We start from the raw sequence: 16,506 nt of genomic DNA, 5'->3' as shown, positions 1-16,506 counted from the left end.
GAATTTTGAATTTGAGGGGTTAGATACAGTCAGCATCAACCCCTTCTCTGTCAGGGGATCTCCTAAGTTGAATAAAATCGTGCGGTCAGCTAGGACAAAGTAAATAAATCGTTCTTGGTCTGAAGGGTTAAATAATTCTGTCCTGTCATCCTAAGAGGGTTTTCTGAAGCTGTAGGATATCGTCAGAAGCTAACAAAGTGTAAAAGTGACATCCGCGACCGGGAGCTCTGCGTCCAGCGCTCCGCAGTTCAAGTCCCAGAGGTGGACGGATGTTTTGACGTGTAGACGTTACCAGGGCGTAGCTTGGTGGCCTACCCTTTAATATTCTGGACTAATGGTGGTCTAGCCTCGTGCACCTGCGCTCCACCACATAAAAAAAAAAAAAATAAAAAGGAAAGCCAAGGGTCATGCATGAACTAAAGGACTGAACTAAGCAGGGAAGAACAAAAATCGTAGAGAAGATCGCCCCAAATTTGATGAGACACTGTGGTATAACTGAGTGAAATAGGCGTTGGATATGACGGAACTATTATGATTTGTAATTATAATATGGAGTCCTAACACCCTGTCCAAACCTACCCAATCCTACCTCACCCTGCCAAAACCGACCCAATCCTACCCCACCCTGCCAAAACCGACCCAATCAAACCCCACTCTGCCAAAACCGACCAAATCCTAACCCACGCTGCCAAAACCAACCAAAACCTATCCTATACTCTGTCATAACCGACGCAATCCTACCTCACCCTGACAAAACTGACCCAGTCCTACCCCACCCTGCCAAAACCGACCCAACCCTACCCCACCCTGCCAAAACCGATCCAACCCTACCCCACCCTGCCAAAACCGACCCAACCTTACCCCACCCTGCCCAAAAAACTCAATCCTACCCCACCCGGCCAAAACCTACCCAACGCTACCCCACCCTGCCAAAACCGAACCATTCCTACCACACCCTGCCAAAACCGAACCATTCCTACCCCACCCTGCCAAAACCGACCCAACCTTACCCCACCCTGCCCAAAAAAACTCAATCCTACCCCGCCCTGCCAAAACCTACCCAACGCTACCCCACCCTGCCAAAACCGAACCATTCCTACCACACCCTGCCAAAATCGACCCAGTCCTACCCCACCCTGCCAAAACCGGCCCAATCCTACGCCGCCCTGTCAAAACTAACCCAACCTTACCCCACCCGGCCATAACCGACCCAACGCTACCCCACCCTGCCACAACCGTCCCATCCCTACCCTACCTTAACCAAACCAGTCTTATCTAACTCATTGTCCACATTAACACTTTTCCATTTTCATCTTTCTTCCTCCAGACGATTTTCTTCAACTCTGGAAAGAAATTTCGTACTGGAGGGGTTAGATAGTCACCATCAACCCCTTCACTACGAGGGGATCTCCTAAGCTGAATAAAATCGTCCGGTTACCTAGAACAAAGTAACTAAGTCATTCTCTGTCTGAAGGGGTTATTGTGTCTGTCCCATCATCCCGAGAGGGTTTCTTTAAGCTCCAGGAAATCGACTAAAGGTAGCAAAGTGTAAATATGACGTCAGCACTTGTTCTAGGCGCCACAGATCGAATCCCGGAGGTGAACAAAGGTTTTTATATCATATAGACGTTTTATATTTTATATTTTGCAACTTTCAGAGGCATTTACTCAGCTTTAGGAGTCTTGTGGATAGGCTCAATCAAACGTATCGAACCTCCCATGTTAGAAAAAATAGCTTACAGAAATGCGTCCTCGTACTGAAGGGGCGGAATGGACAGATCGAGTGACTAAGATATTGAATTATGTATATGACTGGTTTTGTTGCTATTTCTATTATTATTATTATTATTATTATTTCAGGCAAATGTCCCAGGCTTCTAGACTGGTTGACTAGCGAATATTATTAAGTCTCCCGTGCTCCGTGCTCCTTCCACTCAAGAGCCTGCACTTCACGCATTCCACGCACAAGATGGCGTCACCGCTGCATTCCTGCGAAGACGAGAGGTCAAGAGGACGACACTTGCTTTTTGTTTGTTTGTTTACCGTAATTGCTTAAAGTTGTGATCCCTCCAACTTGAATGCTCGGTTGTAACTATAGATAACTAGAATACGATGCTAGTCACGAAGAAGGGCTATGAAAAGATACAGAGCTCGTAGTATTGGCTGGATAATCACTCTTGCGTGATAATCAAAGACGGTGAATAAAACCCAAACTTGTAGACGAAGACTATAATTACCAAACAGTTTCGGTGGACACTGCCACCATCTTCAGTGGTCAAGATAGTGAGAGGGAGTGACTTACTGACACTACAAGGGTTCCTTTTTATGCCTGTGTGTGTGTGGAAGGGTGGGGTAAAGGTGAGGTGGGGTGGGGTAGATTGTAAGCGGGGATTGACCCAAGGGGGATTTTGGGGGGGGACATTACCGGACAGGTCAGGTGTAATTCCTATCTGACCTTACCTGTGTCGTAGCAGGAAGGGAGTTCCTGACCTGACCTGTCCGGTAATGTCCCCCCCAAAATCCCCCTTGGGTTAATCCCCGCTTACAATCTACCCCACCCCACCTCACCTTTACCCCACCCTTCCACACACACTCATAAAAAGGAACCCTTGTATAGTCAGCATGTCACTCCCTCTCACTATCTTGACCACTGAAGATGGTGGCAGTGTCCACCGAAACTGTTTGGTAATTATATTCTTCGTCTACAAGTGTGGGTTTTATTCACCGGCTCGTAGTATTTTTTTCTTTTAACTAAGATACATGAAATAAGCTGCAAAAATACGAAAATACGAGCTTACTTAATGTAAATGAATTATGGTACGTTCAAGATGGAGGGAAGGCATTTTGTATTTTGTTTGTGATGTTATAGTGTCTCTCAGGATCCTAGGATCCTCTCTCGGCTGAACCAAATTGTCTGGCGTCAGCTGGAACATGATGCTAGAGTTATGTCGGTCGTGAGGGGGTTAATGGTGACGGTATTGACACTGTCAGACTCCCATGACTCACTCGGTCGAATAAAATCGTCTGAGTCAGCTGAAATGGGGTACTAGAGTTGTCCCAAGCACCAGAGGGTTAAGAATCTTAATCCCCTGAGTGATGCTTGTCCCGAGCATCACTCAGTGGTCAAGATAGTGAGAGGGAGTGACATACTGACCATTCAAGGGTTCCTTTTTATGCGTGTGTGTGTGGAAGGGTGGGGTAAAGGTGAGGTGGGGTGGGGTAGATTGTAAGCGGGGATTAATCCAAGGGGGATTTTGGGGGGGACATTACCGGACAGGTCAGGTGTAATTCCTATCTGACCTGTCCGGTAATGTCCCTCCCAAAATCCCCCTTGGGTTAATCCCCGTTTACAATCTACCCCACCCCACCTCACCTTTACCCCACCCCACCTCACCTTTACCCCACCCTTCCACACACACACAGGCATAAAAAGGAACCCTTGAATGGTCAGTATGTCACTCCCTCTCACTAAGATTCTTAACCCTCTGGTGCTTGGGACAACTCTAGTATTCCATTCCAGCTGACAGACGATTTTGTTCGGCTGAGTGAATCATAGGAGCCTGACAGTTACTACACTGTCACCATTAACCCCCGCATGACCGGCATAACTCTGGTATATCATGTTCCAGCTGACGCCAGACAATTTGGTTCAGCCGAGTGGGTCTGGGGCCTGGGGGGCACTAAATGAAAATATCCAAAAAATATTAAAGGGGGGGCTATATCAATTCTGCCACAGGAGGTATACCAAAATTGGACTTTTTAATAAAACCCCCTCCTCTCTCACTCCCTGTGTTTGTATATGTCCCTCTCTGTCTGCCCGTGGTGTGTCTGCTCTCTGCCTGTGGTGTGTCTGTCCCACCCTCTGTGTGTGGTGTGTATACTGTGTGAGGGTGGCTGTGTACGTGTCTTGTGTGTGTGTGTGTGTGTCTACTGTGTGAAGGTGGCTGTGTACGTGTCTTGTGTGTGTGTGTGTGTGTCTACTGTGTGAAGGTGGCTGTGTACGTGTCTTGTGTGTATGTATGTAGTAGTGTGTGTGTGTGCGTCTTGATGTGTGTATGTATGTAGTAGTGTGTGTGTGTGCGTGCGTCTTGTGTGTATGTATGTAGTAGTGTGTGTGTGTGTGTGTGTGCGTGCGTCTTGATGTGTGTGTGTATGTAGCAGTGTATGTGTATGTAGTAGTGTGTGTAACCTGAAGTGTAAGTATGAGGCCTTGTGGTTTTAAGGAAAGCCTGCTACGCAAACTTCCCTCAGCCACATTTTAAAGAAACCTCTATCACACCGGGACTTGAACCCGGGTCTTCCTGATCAACAGGCCAGCACCATGCTGACCATGCTACCACGGCCCCGAAGGTTTACCAGCTAAAACTTCTACTGTATTTTATTTCTTTACATGTTACAAAAAATGGGAAATTGAACAACAAGCACAGACTAAACTAAATTGTCATGTACCTATTAATGTCGCTTTAGGAGGAGATATTTCGAAATTTCCTGAGCTACTTGGAATAATTAAGCCTGCAGTTCAATGCTAATCATGAACAAGTGCTATGGAAAGAATATAGAGCAGTTGCTACTTATATAAAGGGAGAAAGTAAAAACTGCAACTTAGACTGCTATCCAACGGCAGGACTTAAACGATTAACCATATATTACATAAACTTAACACACTGAGTGACACAGAAACTAAACATATGATACAAATTCTTTAATGAAACTTATAATGAGAGTACAAATGACAAAATATACACTGCACAGGAAGACAGTACAGTACTCAGTCATACCTTCTGTGAGAACTGAGAATGAAAGCCTATCTGTTGTACCGGTTTATAAACGGAAGAGATGAATAGCTAAATTTGATCCACAGTAAAAAAAAAAAATAATAATAATAATGAATACATAAAACAATAAAGACAAACCATATAGACTACATCTCCACCCTAAACTGACAAAAACCTGGCATCTCTCCACCTTGAATGCTGAGCTGTTTCTAGAGATAAAGACTAGATTATCATGCAAATCACAATGAAGATCTATGGGGAGGATACAAAACCATAATACTGTCTTATTCTGCCACTTAGATACAGGAACTAAGCAGCAGAAGGACTAAAATTTGTCAAGGTGAGCCAACTACAATGACACAGATGAAGTCTGAGATTATATAATGTGTAATCATGAACTGATTGCATCATTCAGTAAAGATTACAAAAGGAAAAGCTATCAAATCTGAAAGTGTAAGTAGTATACAAGATATGATTAACCTTGTACATCCATATTCTGAGATATGCTTCCTATATCATAGCCTACACACAAATTCATCCCCCTCAACAGTAATGGTATATTCCTGCTGTCTCCTGACTTCCAATCAACTTATGAAACCTCTCTCCTAATTACAGTACAGTAATATGTTAATGAAGGCTGCTAGTAATTACCTTCAGTATGATAATTCTTATTTAAAGGTAGCAGCAATGGCTAATGAAGGATGTAAGGTATGCAGTCCTTCCAGTTCAATATACTATATCTCCAGTCAGGCTTTATCCAGTGTCTCTCCTACACATGTTAATACCTTCAGTCTTCACTAGTTTAACTCACAGAGCAGTTTTTTTTTTTTTTTTTTTTTTTTTAATGTCATCTCATGATTATATTTAGCTTTGTATAGACTTCTGGAAGTGTAGGGGTTAGGCACAGCCTCACTGAACTCCTGCAATAGCAGAGACTTTGCATAAGTTGAATAAAATTGCCTTCTGGCACTATGAATAAACTGAAAAGGGCATCACAGGGATTGCAAGAGTTAAAGGGACTCGCGGAGTTTATATCCCCTATGTAAACAAACTACCCATTAGTTTTTACACACATCCCCTCATTTTTTCCAGCCAATTAACCTACTATGCCTGCCCATGTACAGGATCACATTCGACCTTTAAACCTAAACAGTTGGTGTGAATATCAGGGGATTTAAGTAGCATTGCTTACTCGAGTTTAAAGGGACATCTTGGTCACCTGGAGATACACACCGCCGTATATCATCCTTATAGCTAATAATTACAACTTACATCAGCCGACTACACCTCTCGATAATGACAGCAAACACTGATAAACACAGGGGCATAAGAATTACCATAATAAGAAGTAGACTAACACCGTAAAGAATAAAATCTTCACTCATCTCCAGCGTCTCTCAATGTTGCTCCCACAATGCACCAGTGACGTCACACGTCAAATTAAACATTTACTTATTAACATAGAGAACATAGAGGATGGAAGTAATGCGAGTATAAGTGGCTGGGGAATGGCTGGGAGAAGGAGAGAGGTGAGAAGACAGGAAGAAATCAGTAGGATAGAAGTTGTGGAAGCAATGAAGAAAGTTAAATCGGGGAAAGCCCCCAGGAATTGATGGAGTGTGTGGTGAAATGCTGAACCATGGGGGAGAGATAGTAGTAGAATGGATGTGGAAGATGTGCAGATTGGCCTGCGAGGAAGGTAGAGTCCCAGAGGATTGGAAGTCAGGTATAATTATTCCCTTGTACAAAGGAAAAGGGGAAAAAGAAGTGTGTGGTAATCATAGGGGCATCTGTCTTCTTAGTATAATAGGAAAAGTGTATGGTAGGATACTTATTGACAGAGTTAGAGAAAGAACAGAGAAATTAGTTGGAGAAGAACAGGGAGGCTTTAGGAAGGGAAGAGGTTGTGTAGATCAGATATTCATTCTTAGATCTTTAGTGAAAAAGTTTCTAGAGAAGGGAAAGAAGTTGTATGCGGCTTTCATGGATTTGGAGAAAGCACATGACAGGGTGGATAGACAAGGATTGTGGAAAGTGTTAAGAATATATGGAGTAGATGGGAAGTTGTTGAATGCTGTGAAGAGTATGTACGATGGTGCAAAGGCTGCAGTGCGTGTGGATGGTGAACTAAGTGAATTTTTCTCTTTGAAGGTTGGGTTGAAACAGGGATGTGTCATGTCTCCATGGTTGTTCAATCTGTACATGGATGGGGTAATAAAAGAGGTACAAGGTAGGGTAGTGGATGTTGGAGTGGCCCTGGCGAGAGAGGATAGTGTTTGGAAACTCCCTGTACTGTTGTTTGCAGATGATACTGTGTTGTTCAGTGAAGACGAAGGGGAGCTGCAAGGCTTGGTGGATGAGTTTGGGAGAGTGTGTAAGAAACGGAATCTAAAGGTGAATGTAGCGAAGAGTAAAGTGATGGTCTCTGAGAGAGGTGAAGTCAGTGAATGGACAGCGAGGTTGGATGGTGAGGAATTGGAAAATGTGAGTACGTTTAAGTACTTGGGTAGTGTGATGAGTAAGGATGGAGGTTTGGAGGGTGAAGTGCTTGAAAGGGTACAGCAGGGAAGAAAGGTTGCTGGTTCTTTGAAAGCAGTGATAAGAAACAGGGAAGTGAGCATGGAAGTGAAAAAGTTACTACATGACAGTGTTGTGATACCAACTCTAACGTACGGAAGTGAAGCTTGGACGTTGTTGGAAGGACATAGGTCAAGAGTGAGAGCAGTGGAAATGAGTTATTTAAGAGGAGCCTGTGGAGTCACATGGAGAGACAGGCTGACGAATGAGGATATAAAGGAGCGTTGTGGTGTGGATGTGATAGGAAGCGTTATGACGAACACACTGAGGTGGTTTGGCCATGTGGAGAGGATGGAGGGTGAAAGACTGACGAAGAGAGTGTATGTGAGTGAGGTGGAGGGGGGAAGAGGGAGGGGGAGGCCGAGGATGAGATGGAGGGATGGGGTGGAGAGGTATATGAGAGAGGGGGGTGTGAGTTGGGAGCAGGGCAGTGAAATGGCGGGGGACAGGGCGACTTGGAGGCGATTTGTTTGTGGCCACCCCAAACGGGATTGAGGCGTCTGGCAATAGATAGATAGATAGACTTATTAAATTTTAAGAAGAAAATTTCGTGAAATATATTATCAGTCTTTTAAACATTAATTTTCGTGCAAACTGAACAGAGAGGTAAGTAAAGTGTTTCTTGTTAAATTAAAGATAACCCCATGAATCAGTGGCATCATCATCTCTCTCTCTGAAATTTCATAGAGTACCAGAGTAGGATCACTATTTACTGTCCTGCCGATATATCTTTACAGTTTTACAAGGGGATTTAAAAATATACGGCCTGGTGGTGGTGGCAGGGGATAAAATTTTGCGATACCAGTCTCTAATCTGCTGCCATTCCCTACAGAACCTGAGCATAATAGACGAGAAATTAGCCCAGGTTGATGCAGCAATTCTTAACTCAAAATTGCCCCGAGAACAGCTTTCTGAAGTTTGTCAAACATTTCATGCAACACCCTGTATGGGAAATTTGGATAAAATATTGGTGATATAATTCCCTAACTGTGTGCCATTCCCAACAGAATCTGAGCAGTCTAATGAGTCCACGCTTTGAAGGTTGGGTTGAAACAGGGATGTGTCATGTCACCATGGTTGTTCAATCTGTACATGGATGGGGTAATAAAAGAGGTACAAGGTAGGGTTGTGGATGTTGGAGTGGCCCTGGTGAGAGAGGGTAGTGTTTGGAAACTCCCTGTACTGTTGTTTGCAAATGATACTGTGTTGTTGAGTGAAGACGAAGGGGAGCTGCAAGGATTGGTGGATGAGTTTGGGAGTGTGTGTAAGAAACGGAATCTAATGGTGAATGTAGGGAAGAGTAAAGTGATGGTCTGTGAGAGAGGTGAAGTCAGTGAATGTGCAGCGAGGTTGGATGGTGAGGAATTGGAAAATGTGAGTACGTTTAAGTACTTGGGTAGTGTGATGAGTAAGGATGGAGGTTTGGAGGGTGAAGTGCTTGAAAGGGTACAAAAGGGAAGAAAGGTTGCTGGTTCTTTGAAAGCAGTGATAAGAAACAGGGAAGTGAGCATGGAAGTGAAAAAGTTACTACATGACAGTATTGTGATACCAACTCTAACGTATGCAAGTGAAGCTTGGACGTTGTTGGAAGGACACAAGTCAAGAGTGAGAGCAGAGAAAATGAGTTATTTAAGAGGAGCCTGTGGAGTCACATGGAGAGACAGGCTGACGAATGAGGATATAAAGGAGCGTTGTGGTGTGGATGTGGATGTGATAGGAAGCGTTAGGAGAACACACTGAGGTGGTTGGCCATGTGGAGAGGATGGAGGGTGAAAGACTGACGAAGAGAATGTATGTGAGTGAGGTGGAGGGGGGAAGAGGGAGGGGGAGGCCGAGGATGAGATGGAGGGATGGGGTGGAGAGGTATATGAGAGAGGGGGGTGTGAGTTGGGAGCAGGGCAGTGAAATGGCGGGGGACAGGGCGACTTGGAGGCGATTTGTTTGTGGCCACCCGAAACGGGATTGAGGCGTCTGGCAATAGATAGAGATAGATAGAAGATTAAATAACTAAAGCTAACACTGATTTGAACTAATACACATCTGGTCCACAGGTCATGCTGGAGTCTGCTGCCTTGACGCTGCTTCCTTGCCACACTGGTCATACCCTGCTGAAGTTTGGTCTGCCCTGCTGTGAGAAGCCTGACGGTGGTGTGGTGTCTTCCCCTACTCTGAGATGCCTGGTGGTGTGGTGGTGGCGGCGGCGGCGGCGGCGGCAGGGTGTTGTGTCTTCCCCAGCCGTGAGATTACTTGCTGCTGCTGCTGGTGATCTGCCCTGACCTGCCGAGAGAAGCCTGGTGGTGATGGTGTGATCTGCCTTGCAAGTCCAGGATGTTCTGTGGACAAATGCTACTTTTGAATGCATATTTTATATTGCTGTCTCTGTTAATGTATTTTGTACTGAAGTATTAATAATGAAAACTTAAATTTTCTGTCTTGTTTCATTACCTTTTTAACTGTGGCTTTGACTTAATATAGGTGATCAGTATATTGCGCTCTGCAGTCTTGTGTGTTGTGGGGACGGCTTTTGTGATGAGCTAAGACATTCTGATCGCTTCACCAAATTACTGCTCAGCCGTGTGATCAGTGGGCATAAAAGATTATACAATACAATGATATACAGCTAAGCATAAAAAAGGTTATGGGAATTCTCCACCATGCAATCAATGGACCTAAATTAAAGCCTATCTTATAAAGCTAAGCCTGAAGAGGGTTGTGGGAAGTATATAATGATGCAGTGTAGACACTGGTAATGTTCACTGAGCCGTGCCCGCAACACACAAGAACTGGGTGGCGTAATATATGGACCACCTTGTATAATGAGAGGACGTAAGTGTGTGCTGACCCACAAAAATGCCCCGTCAAAACTATTACTGTGTCTTGTAGGAAGCACAAAGAAAACAGGCCACAGAATACCTCCTTGTCTCTCGTTCCTCCTACACAAACATACACGCCTTTCACTTTAACTTGACACAGAGTTTCATTTAAAGCATATGAGAATGTCACGCAGATCAGTAGCAGAAACAGCCAATACTACAGCCCAACATCCTTTCCACGGCACTCATTCGTGACTACCATCATATTCTAGTGATAACTATCGCTACTACTCGGCAAACCGTATGGAAACTATAAGCTATCTGTCTATCCATCTATCTATAGCCAGACGACTTAATCCCGTAAGAGGTGGCCACAAACAAGTCGCCTCTGTGCCACCCTGTCCCCCGTCATTATGCATCACTCCCCCTAATTCACACCCTCTCTCATATACATCCCAACTCCATCCTCCACTTATAAGTAATACATTAAAACAACCGTGAATTACTGCCGTACAAGCAGAGCCGTAATCATATCCAACACAAACACGAAGGAGCTTTAAAGAACAGAAAACAATACCTTGATAGCAGAAGACACTAAGACCACAAGTACTGACAGCCTACACCAAGAAACATAACTAATTTCAGTCAGAGACCAAGTGAATATGAGAGGCACACAGTTCATCACTTCAGCTCAAGATCCGTCCCACCTTTGTAACCTTATGTTGCATCATCCTCTCCACAAACAAAATCGAACAACCGCCCAACACTACACAGAGTATCTTTGCAACATATCCCCTCCTCCACCCGACTCTACACTTCCCAGACACATTCACAAACTCACAAACACCCCAGCCAGCCAAAACTTTCTGCCAAACAGATACATAAACACACAGACACCCCAGCCAGCCAAAACATTCTATACCAAACACATACATAAACACACAGACACCCCGGCCAGCCAAAACTTTCTATACCAAACACATACATAAACACAGACACCCCAGCCACCCAAAACTTTCTACCAAACAGCATCCTTCATGTGCCACCACCAGCCATACACCCTTCAGACACTACCGAACCCAGAGACACGAGTACACCAACCTTCCCTGCTACAATACTAACACAAAATATAACACACATACAATCCCCTGTGATCATACTGCAAAGTGGCACCCCCACACCACAGCACACCCACTCACTTCCTGCACCACACCACCACAACACAGACAGTCCTTCAACATAGCACTGGGTTCACATCCAGAGGAGCCTAAGATGTAACAAGAACAACAACAACAACTCAGGCCAAGTTAAAGTGAAACGAGTCTAGGTACAGTCATGGACAGAGAAACCTGGACAGGTGAGGCGAGGCAAATGTCATATTTTCTCTTTTCCCCGGCTTGTCCGTCACTCCTCGTTCACGACTCCTTTCCCCCATCCCCCCACCCCCCATCCCTTTTACCCTCTCTTCATTAGCACCTGCCAGGCTGCCCTCCCCATCCCCCCTTCCCTGCCCCCATACACGCCAGTTCGCTAATCCGCCTACCTTGAACCGTGTGTGTGTGTGTGTGTGTGTGTGTGTGTGTGTGTGTGTGTGTGTGTGTTAGTGGAGAAGAGAGAAAAAAGTGAGCACATGGAGAGAGCACTTTAAGGAATTGTTGAATATAGAGACTGAAAGTAATGAGAGTATAAGTGGCTGGAGAATGGCTGGGAGGCGGCGGGATGTGAGAAGAGGGGAAAACATCAGTAGGATGGAAGTTGTGTAAGCAATAAAGTCAAAATGGGGAAAGCCCCTGGAATTGATGGAATGTGTGGTGAAATGCTGAAACATGGGGGAGAGATAGTAATAGACAGGATTTGGAAGATGTGCAGATTGTGTGTGTGTGTGTGTGTGTGTGTGTGTGTGTGTGTGTGTGTGTGTGTGTGTGTGTGTGTGTGTGTGTGTGTGTGTGTGTGTGTGTGTGTGTGTGTGTGTGTGTGTGTGTGTGTGTGTGTGTGTGTGTGTGTGTGTGTGTGTGTGTGTGTGTGTGTGTGTGTGTGTGTGTGTGTGTGTGTGTGTGTGTGTGTGTGTGTGTGTGTGTGTGTGTGTGTGTGTGTGTGTGTGTGTGTGTGTGTGTGTGTGTGTGTGTGTGTGTGTGTGTGTGTGTGTGTGTGTGTGTGTGTGTGTGTGTGTGTGTGTGTGTGTGTGTGTGTGTGTGTGTGTGTGTGTGTGTGTGTGTGTGTGTGTGTGTGTGTGTGTGTGTGTGTGTGTGTGTGTGTGTGTGTGTGTGTGTGTGTGTGTGTGTGTGTGTGTGTGTGTGTGTGTGTGTGTGTGTGTGTGTGTGTGTGTGTGTGTGTGTGTGTGTGTGTGTGTGTGTGTGTGCGTGCATCCTTGACACAAGCAACTCCCTACATTTTTCCGATCACAACCCATCTCTCCCTCTTCCCTACGGCTACTCTGCTAACACAAACACACACACACACACACACACATGAGAAGCTCATCTTCATTCTTCGTATACGCAGCTGCTCTCTCTCTCTCTCTCTCTCTCTTTCAAGATTCTGTACGAGAGAATAGTAATATCAGTGCAAAGTATGCCTTTATTATTGTGATATAAGTATTATAAAATAAAACTTAGGAATATATTTAAAGAAAACAACTGCAGTAGGCTGGTCGGCCCATGAGAGGTATCTCCTCCTGATTTTGGATCTGCATACGAAAGAGATAGAGATAGATAGAGAAGTGAGGAGTGACCACTTGTCCCTCTCTCTCTCTCTCTCTCTCTCTCAATAATCTGTAGCAGTGAATAATAACGTCAGTGCAAAGCATGCCTTTACTGTGATATATGCATTACAAATTAAAACACTGGAACACATTTAGAGGAAACAGCTGCAGGAAATGCTCTCGAGACGTCAGCATATGGAACTGTCATTATTTCCCTGCGGGCCAATTAACGTCCACCTTCATACTTGCCTACTCCCTTCTGCCACAATTTTCGCCAATTCTCCTCATCTTTACTTTCCAATTCAGAGCATGCCATTTGTTATGATAATAATTGCACAAACACTCACACACACACACACACACACACACACACACACACACACATATATATATATATATATATATATATATATATATATATATATATATATATATATAAGACAGAGACAGAGAGATGGTAGATGGGGGAGGAAGGAGGGGGAGAAGAAAGGATGGAAGCAAGTGTTTAGTTTGAGAGAGAGAGAGAGAGAGTTGCCACCATTTTCGCCAAAGACTCCACTATATTTCTCCTCATCTTTACTTTCCGATTCAGATCATGCCAATAGTCATGAAAGTCATGATAATAATTGCACACACACACACACACAGATATATATATATATATATATATATATATATATATATATATATATATATATATATATATATATATATATATATATATATATATCTATATCTCGGGGGTTGAAAGAGAGAGAGAGAGAGAGAGAGAGAGAGAGAGAGAGAGAGAGAGAGAGAGAGAGAGAGAAAGGGAAAGAGAGAGAGAGGTGAGAAGTGTCTACTTGTCCCCTGGGAATGACCAGCTTTCCCGGGTCATATGAGTAGGACGGGGAGGAGGTGAGGGAAGGAAGGGGATGGGGGGGTACGGTTCATATGGACGAAGATTTACTGGAAAAATCGAAAAGGAAAAAGAAACTATCAGCTCAGCCCCTGAGTGTCCAGTTTCTTTGTCCATGACTGTACGAAAGGAAAATTATTTCATGTTATTTTGTAAGAGCTTCGGGTACACAAAGTTGCAAGGCCACAGGGAACGAACTGCATACCGAGGGTGTAATACTACGGCGGCTTAGGGGGGTTTATACCACTTTTCTTCAGTGATTTATTGTTCAATCGAGCGAAGGAGAGAATTTTACAAAGCCTTTGCCAAATTCGGAACACGAGTGACCGTGTGAAGGATTAAGAGGGCCCCTCGGGATTCTGGACCTTCCTCCTTCCCTCTTCAGTTTTCTTTCCTCTACACACACACACACACACACACACACACACACACACACACACACACACACACACACACACACACACACACACACACGACGCTTAAATAATAAAACAATGTGTAGCCTCTATTTATCTGTCAGTGTCCTGATATCGGTCCATATGAGGAGGGATGGAGGATGGGAGTGGCCCGGGTCGGAATGTGGGGAGGGGTTGGGTAAGGAAGCAATGAAATAGCCATGAAAGATGAAGAAAAATTATTTTATTTTATTTTATTGTTTTATTACTATTCTTTATGAAAAAATATAAACTGATTTACAATAGTATTACTGATCGAAGGATCAACAGTAGCATTTTCTTTATAAATATTCATTATATTCTAAAATTTACATTGAAAATACAATCTCTCTCTCTCTCTCTCTCTCTCTCTCTCTCTCTCTCTCTCTCTCTCTCCCTCTCTCTCTCTCTCTCTCTCTCTCTCTCTCTCTCTCTCTCTCTCTCAGTCACTCGATATTCATGTCTCCCTCATCTAAACCTCCCCCCTCCCCCCATCCCGTTAATCCGATCCCTCCTCTTCCCTATGCTTATTGAAATAACATAAATTAAACAATGTACAACATTTTAAACTAATATGTACAGTATGCTATACACCAAGGGCACAGCGTGGGAGCGGTGTGGTGGCGGTTGGTGGTTGGGGACCCAGGGGAGGGTGTAAGGTTTGGTGGTGACCTGCTAATCCCAACCCTTCCCCCATAATCTGGGGACTCCGGTCGCCGCAGCCTCCCTCTCCCGCACCCACACTCTGTAGCCTCACACTTGTATTTACAATGCGTTTTTCCTGGATGTATATGTAGATCACTATGTATAAGTTTTATGTGTGTACAAATGTATTACTGTTTGTGACCTCTGTTTCCTATTCCATTCACCGATCTTGTGTACGTGAATATGTATATACATATAAGAACATAAGAAGAGAGGATAACTGCAGTAGGCCGGTTGGCCCATGCTAGGCAGCTCCTAGAAGAGTAACTGAACTACTAGAATGAGATAAGGATAGCAAAGAAGAAGGCTCTCCCCAGCCCTCCAAACCCTCCAGCCAAAGCCGGCAGGAAAAAGTCAGAAAGAACACCACGCCGTATAGAAAAACTGGCGTGGACATTTTACAGGAAAGTGTGAAAGGAGAATAGAGACTATCATAGTGTAATCTGAATGTTCAAACAAATTCCATGTAACTACATACAACAGCACTCTTTATACTCACTGTACAGTTTAATACATGTATTACTGTATATAAGATTACTAATTAGTCCGCTTTAAAATTATTGACCAATCACACGTACAGTATATTGTAATTTAATACAAAAAAAAAAAAAAAAAATTCTTTTCAGGTTACACTATGATAGTCTCTATTCTCCTTTCACACTTTCCTGTAAAATGTCCACGCCAGTTTTTCTATACGGCGTGGTGTTCTTTCTGACTTTTTCCTGCCGGCTTCGGCTGGAGGGTTTGGAGGGCGGGGGAGAGCCTTCTTCTTTGCTGTCCTTATCTCATTCTAGTAGTTCAGTTACTCTTCTAGGAGCTGCCTAGCATGGGCCAACCGGCCTACTGCAGTTATCCTCTCTTCTTATGTTCTTATGTTCTTATTAATAGGCTCGGGAAGATGACTACCTAAGTATCATCTTCCTTTTGAGATATTGTACAACTACTACTTTTATATGTACAGTATTGTGTATCGCAATAAATGTATCAAATTCAATTCCTCTTCCCTAGGCTACTCGGCTATCACTATGAAAACACACACACACACACACACACACACACACACACACACACACACACACACACACACACACACACACACGACGCTTAAGTAATAAAACAATGTGAAGTCTCTATTTATCTATCAGTGCCCAGCAGGGGCGCACCAAGGAATTTTCTAAGGGGGGGTCCCCATTTGTCAGTTTCCTGAAGTTTACATATAAGTTTTATAGTTCTAAGTTGTATATATATATATATATATATATATATATATATATATATATATATATATATATATATATATATATATATATATATATATATATTCTGATAGAATGATAGATTTTTTGGTAGGTCGTCAGTTAATTAAAAAAACGTGTGTGTGTGTGTGTGTGTGTGTGTGTGTGTGTGTGTGTGTGTGTGTGTGTGTGTGTGTGTGTGTGTGTGTGTGTGTGTGCAAAAAGCTGAGGGGATGGGGATGGATAGGAAGGCAAGAAGGATGATGTTTTGAGTTCAGGGGGGGTAGGTCTGCATGCTAGAGAGAGAGAGAGAGGTGAGGAGTGACCACTTGTCCCCTGGGAATGACCAGCCCCCCACCCCCAAGGGC

This window comes from Coenobita brevimanus, chromosome 103 (assembly GCF_032717465.1).
Source record: "Coenobita brevimanus isolate Jiangsu-jjx chromosome 103, ASM3271746v2, whole genome shotgun sequence".
NCBI classification, from domain to species: Eukaryota; Metazoa; Arthropoda; class Malacostraca; order Decapoda; family Coenobitidae; genus Coenobita; species Coenobita brevimanus.
The sequence above is the reverse complement of the archived record's forward strand: the minus strand, read 5'-3'. Positions refer to the sequence as shown.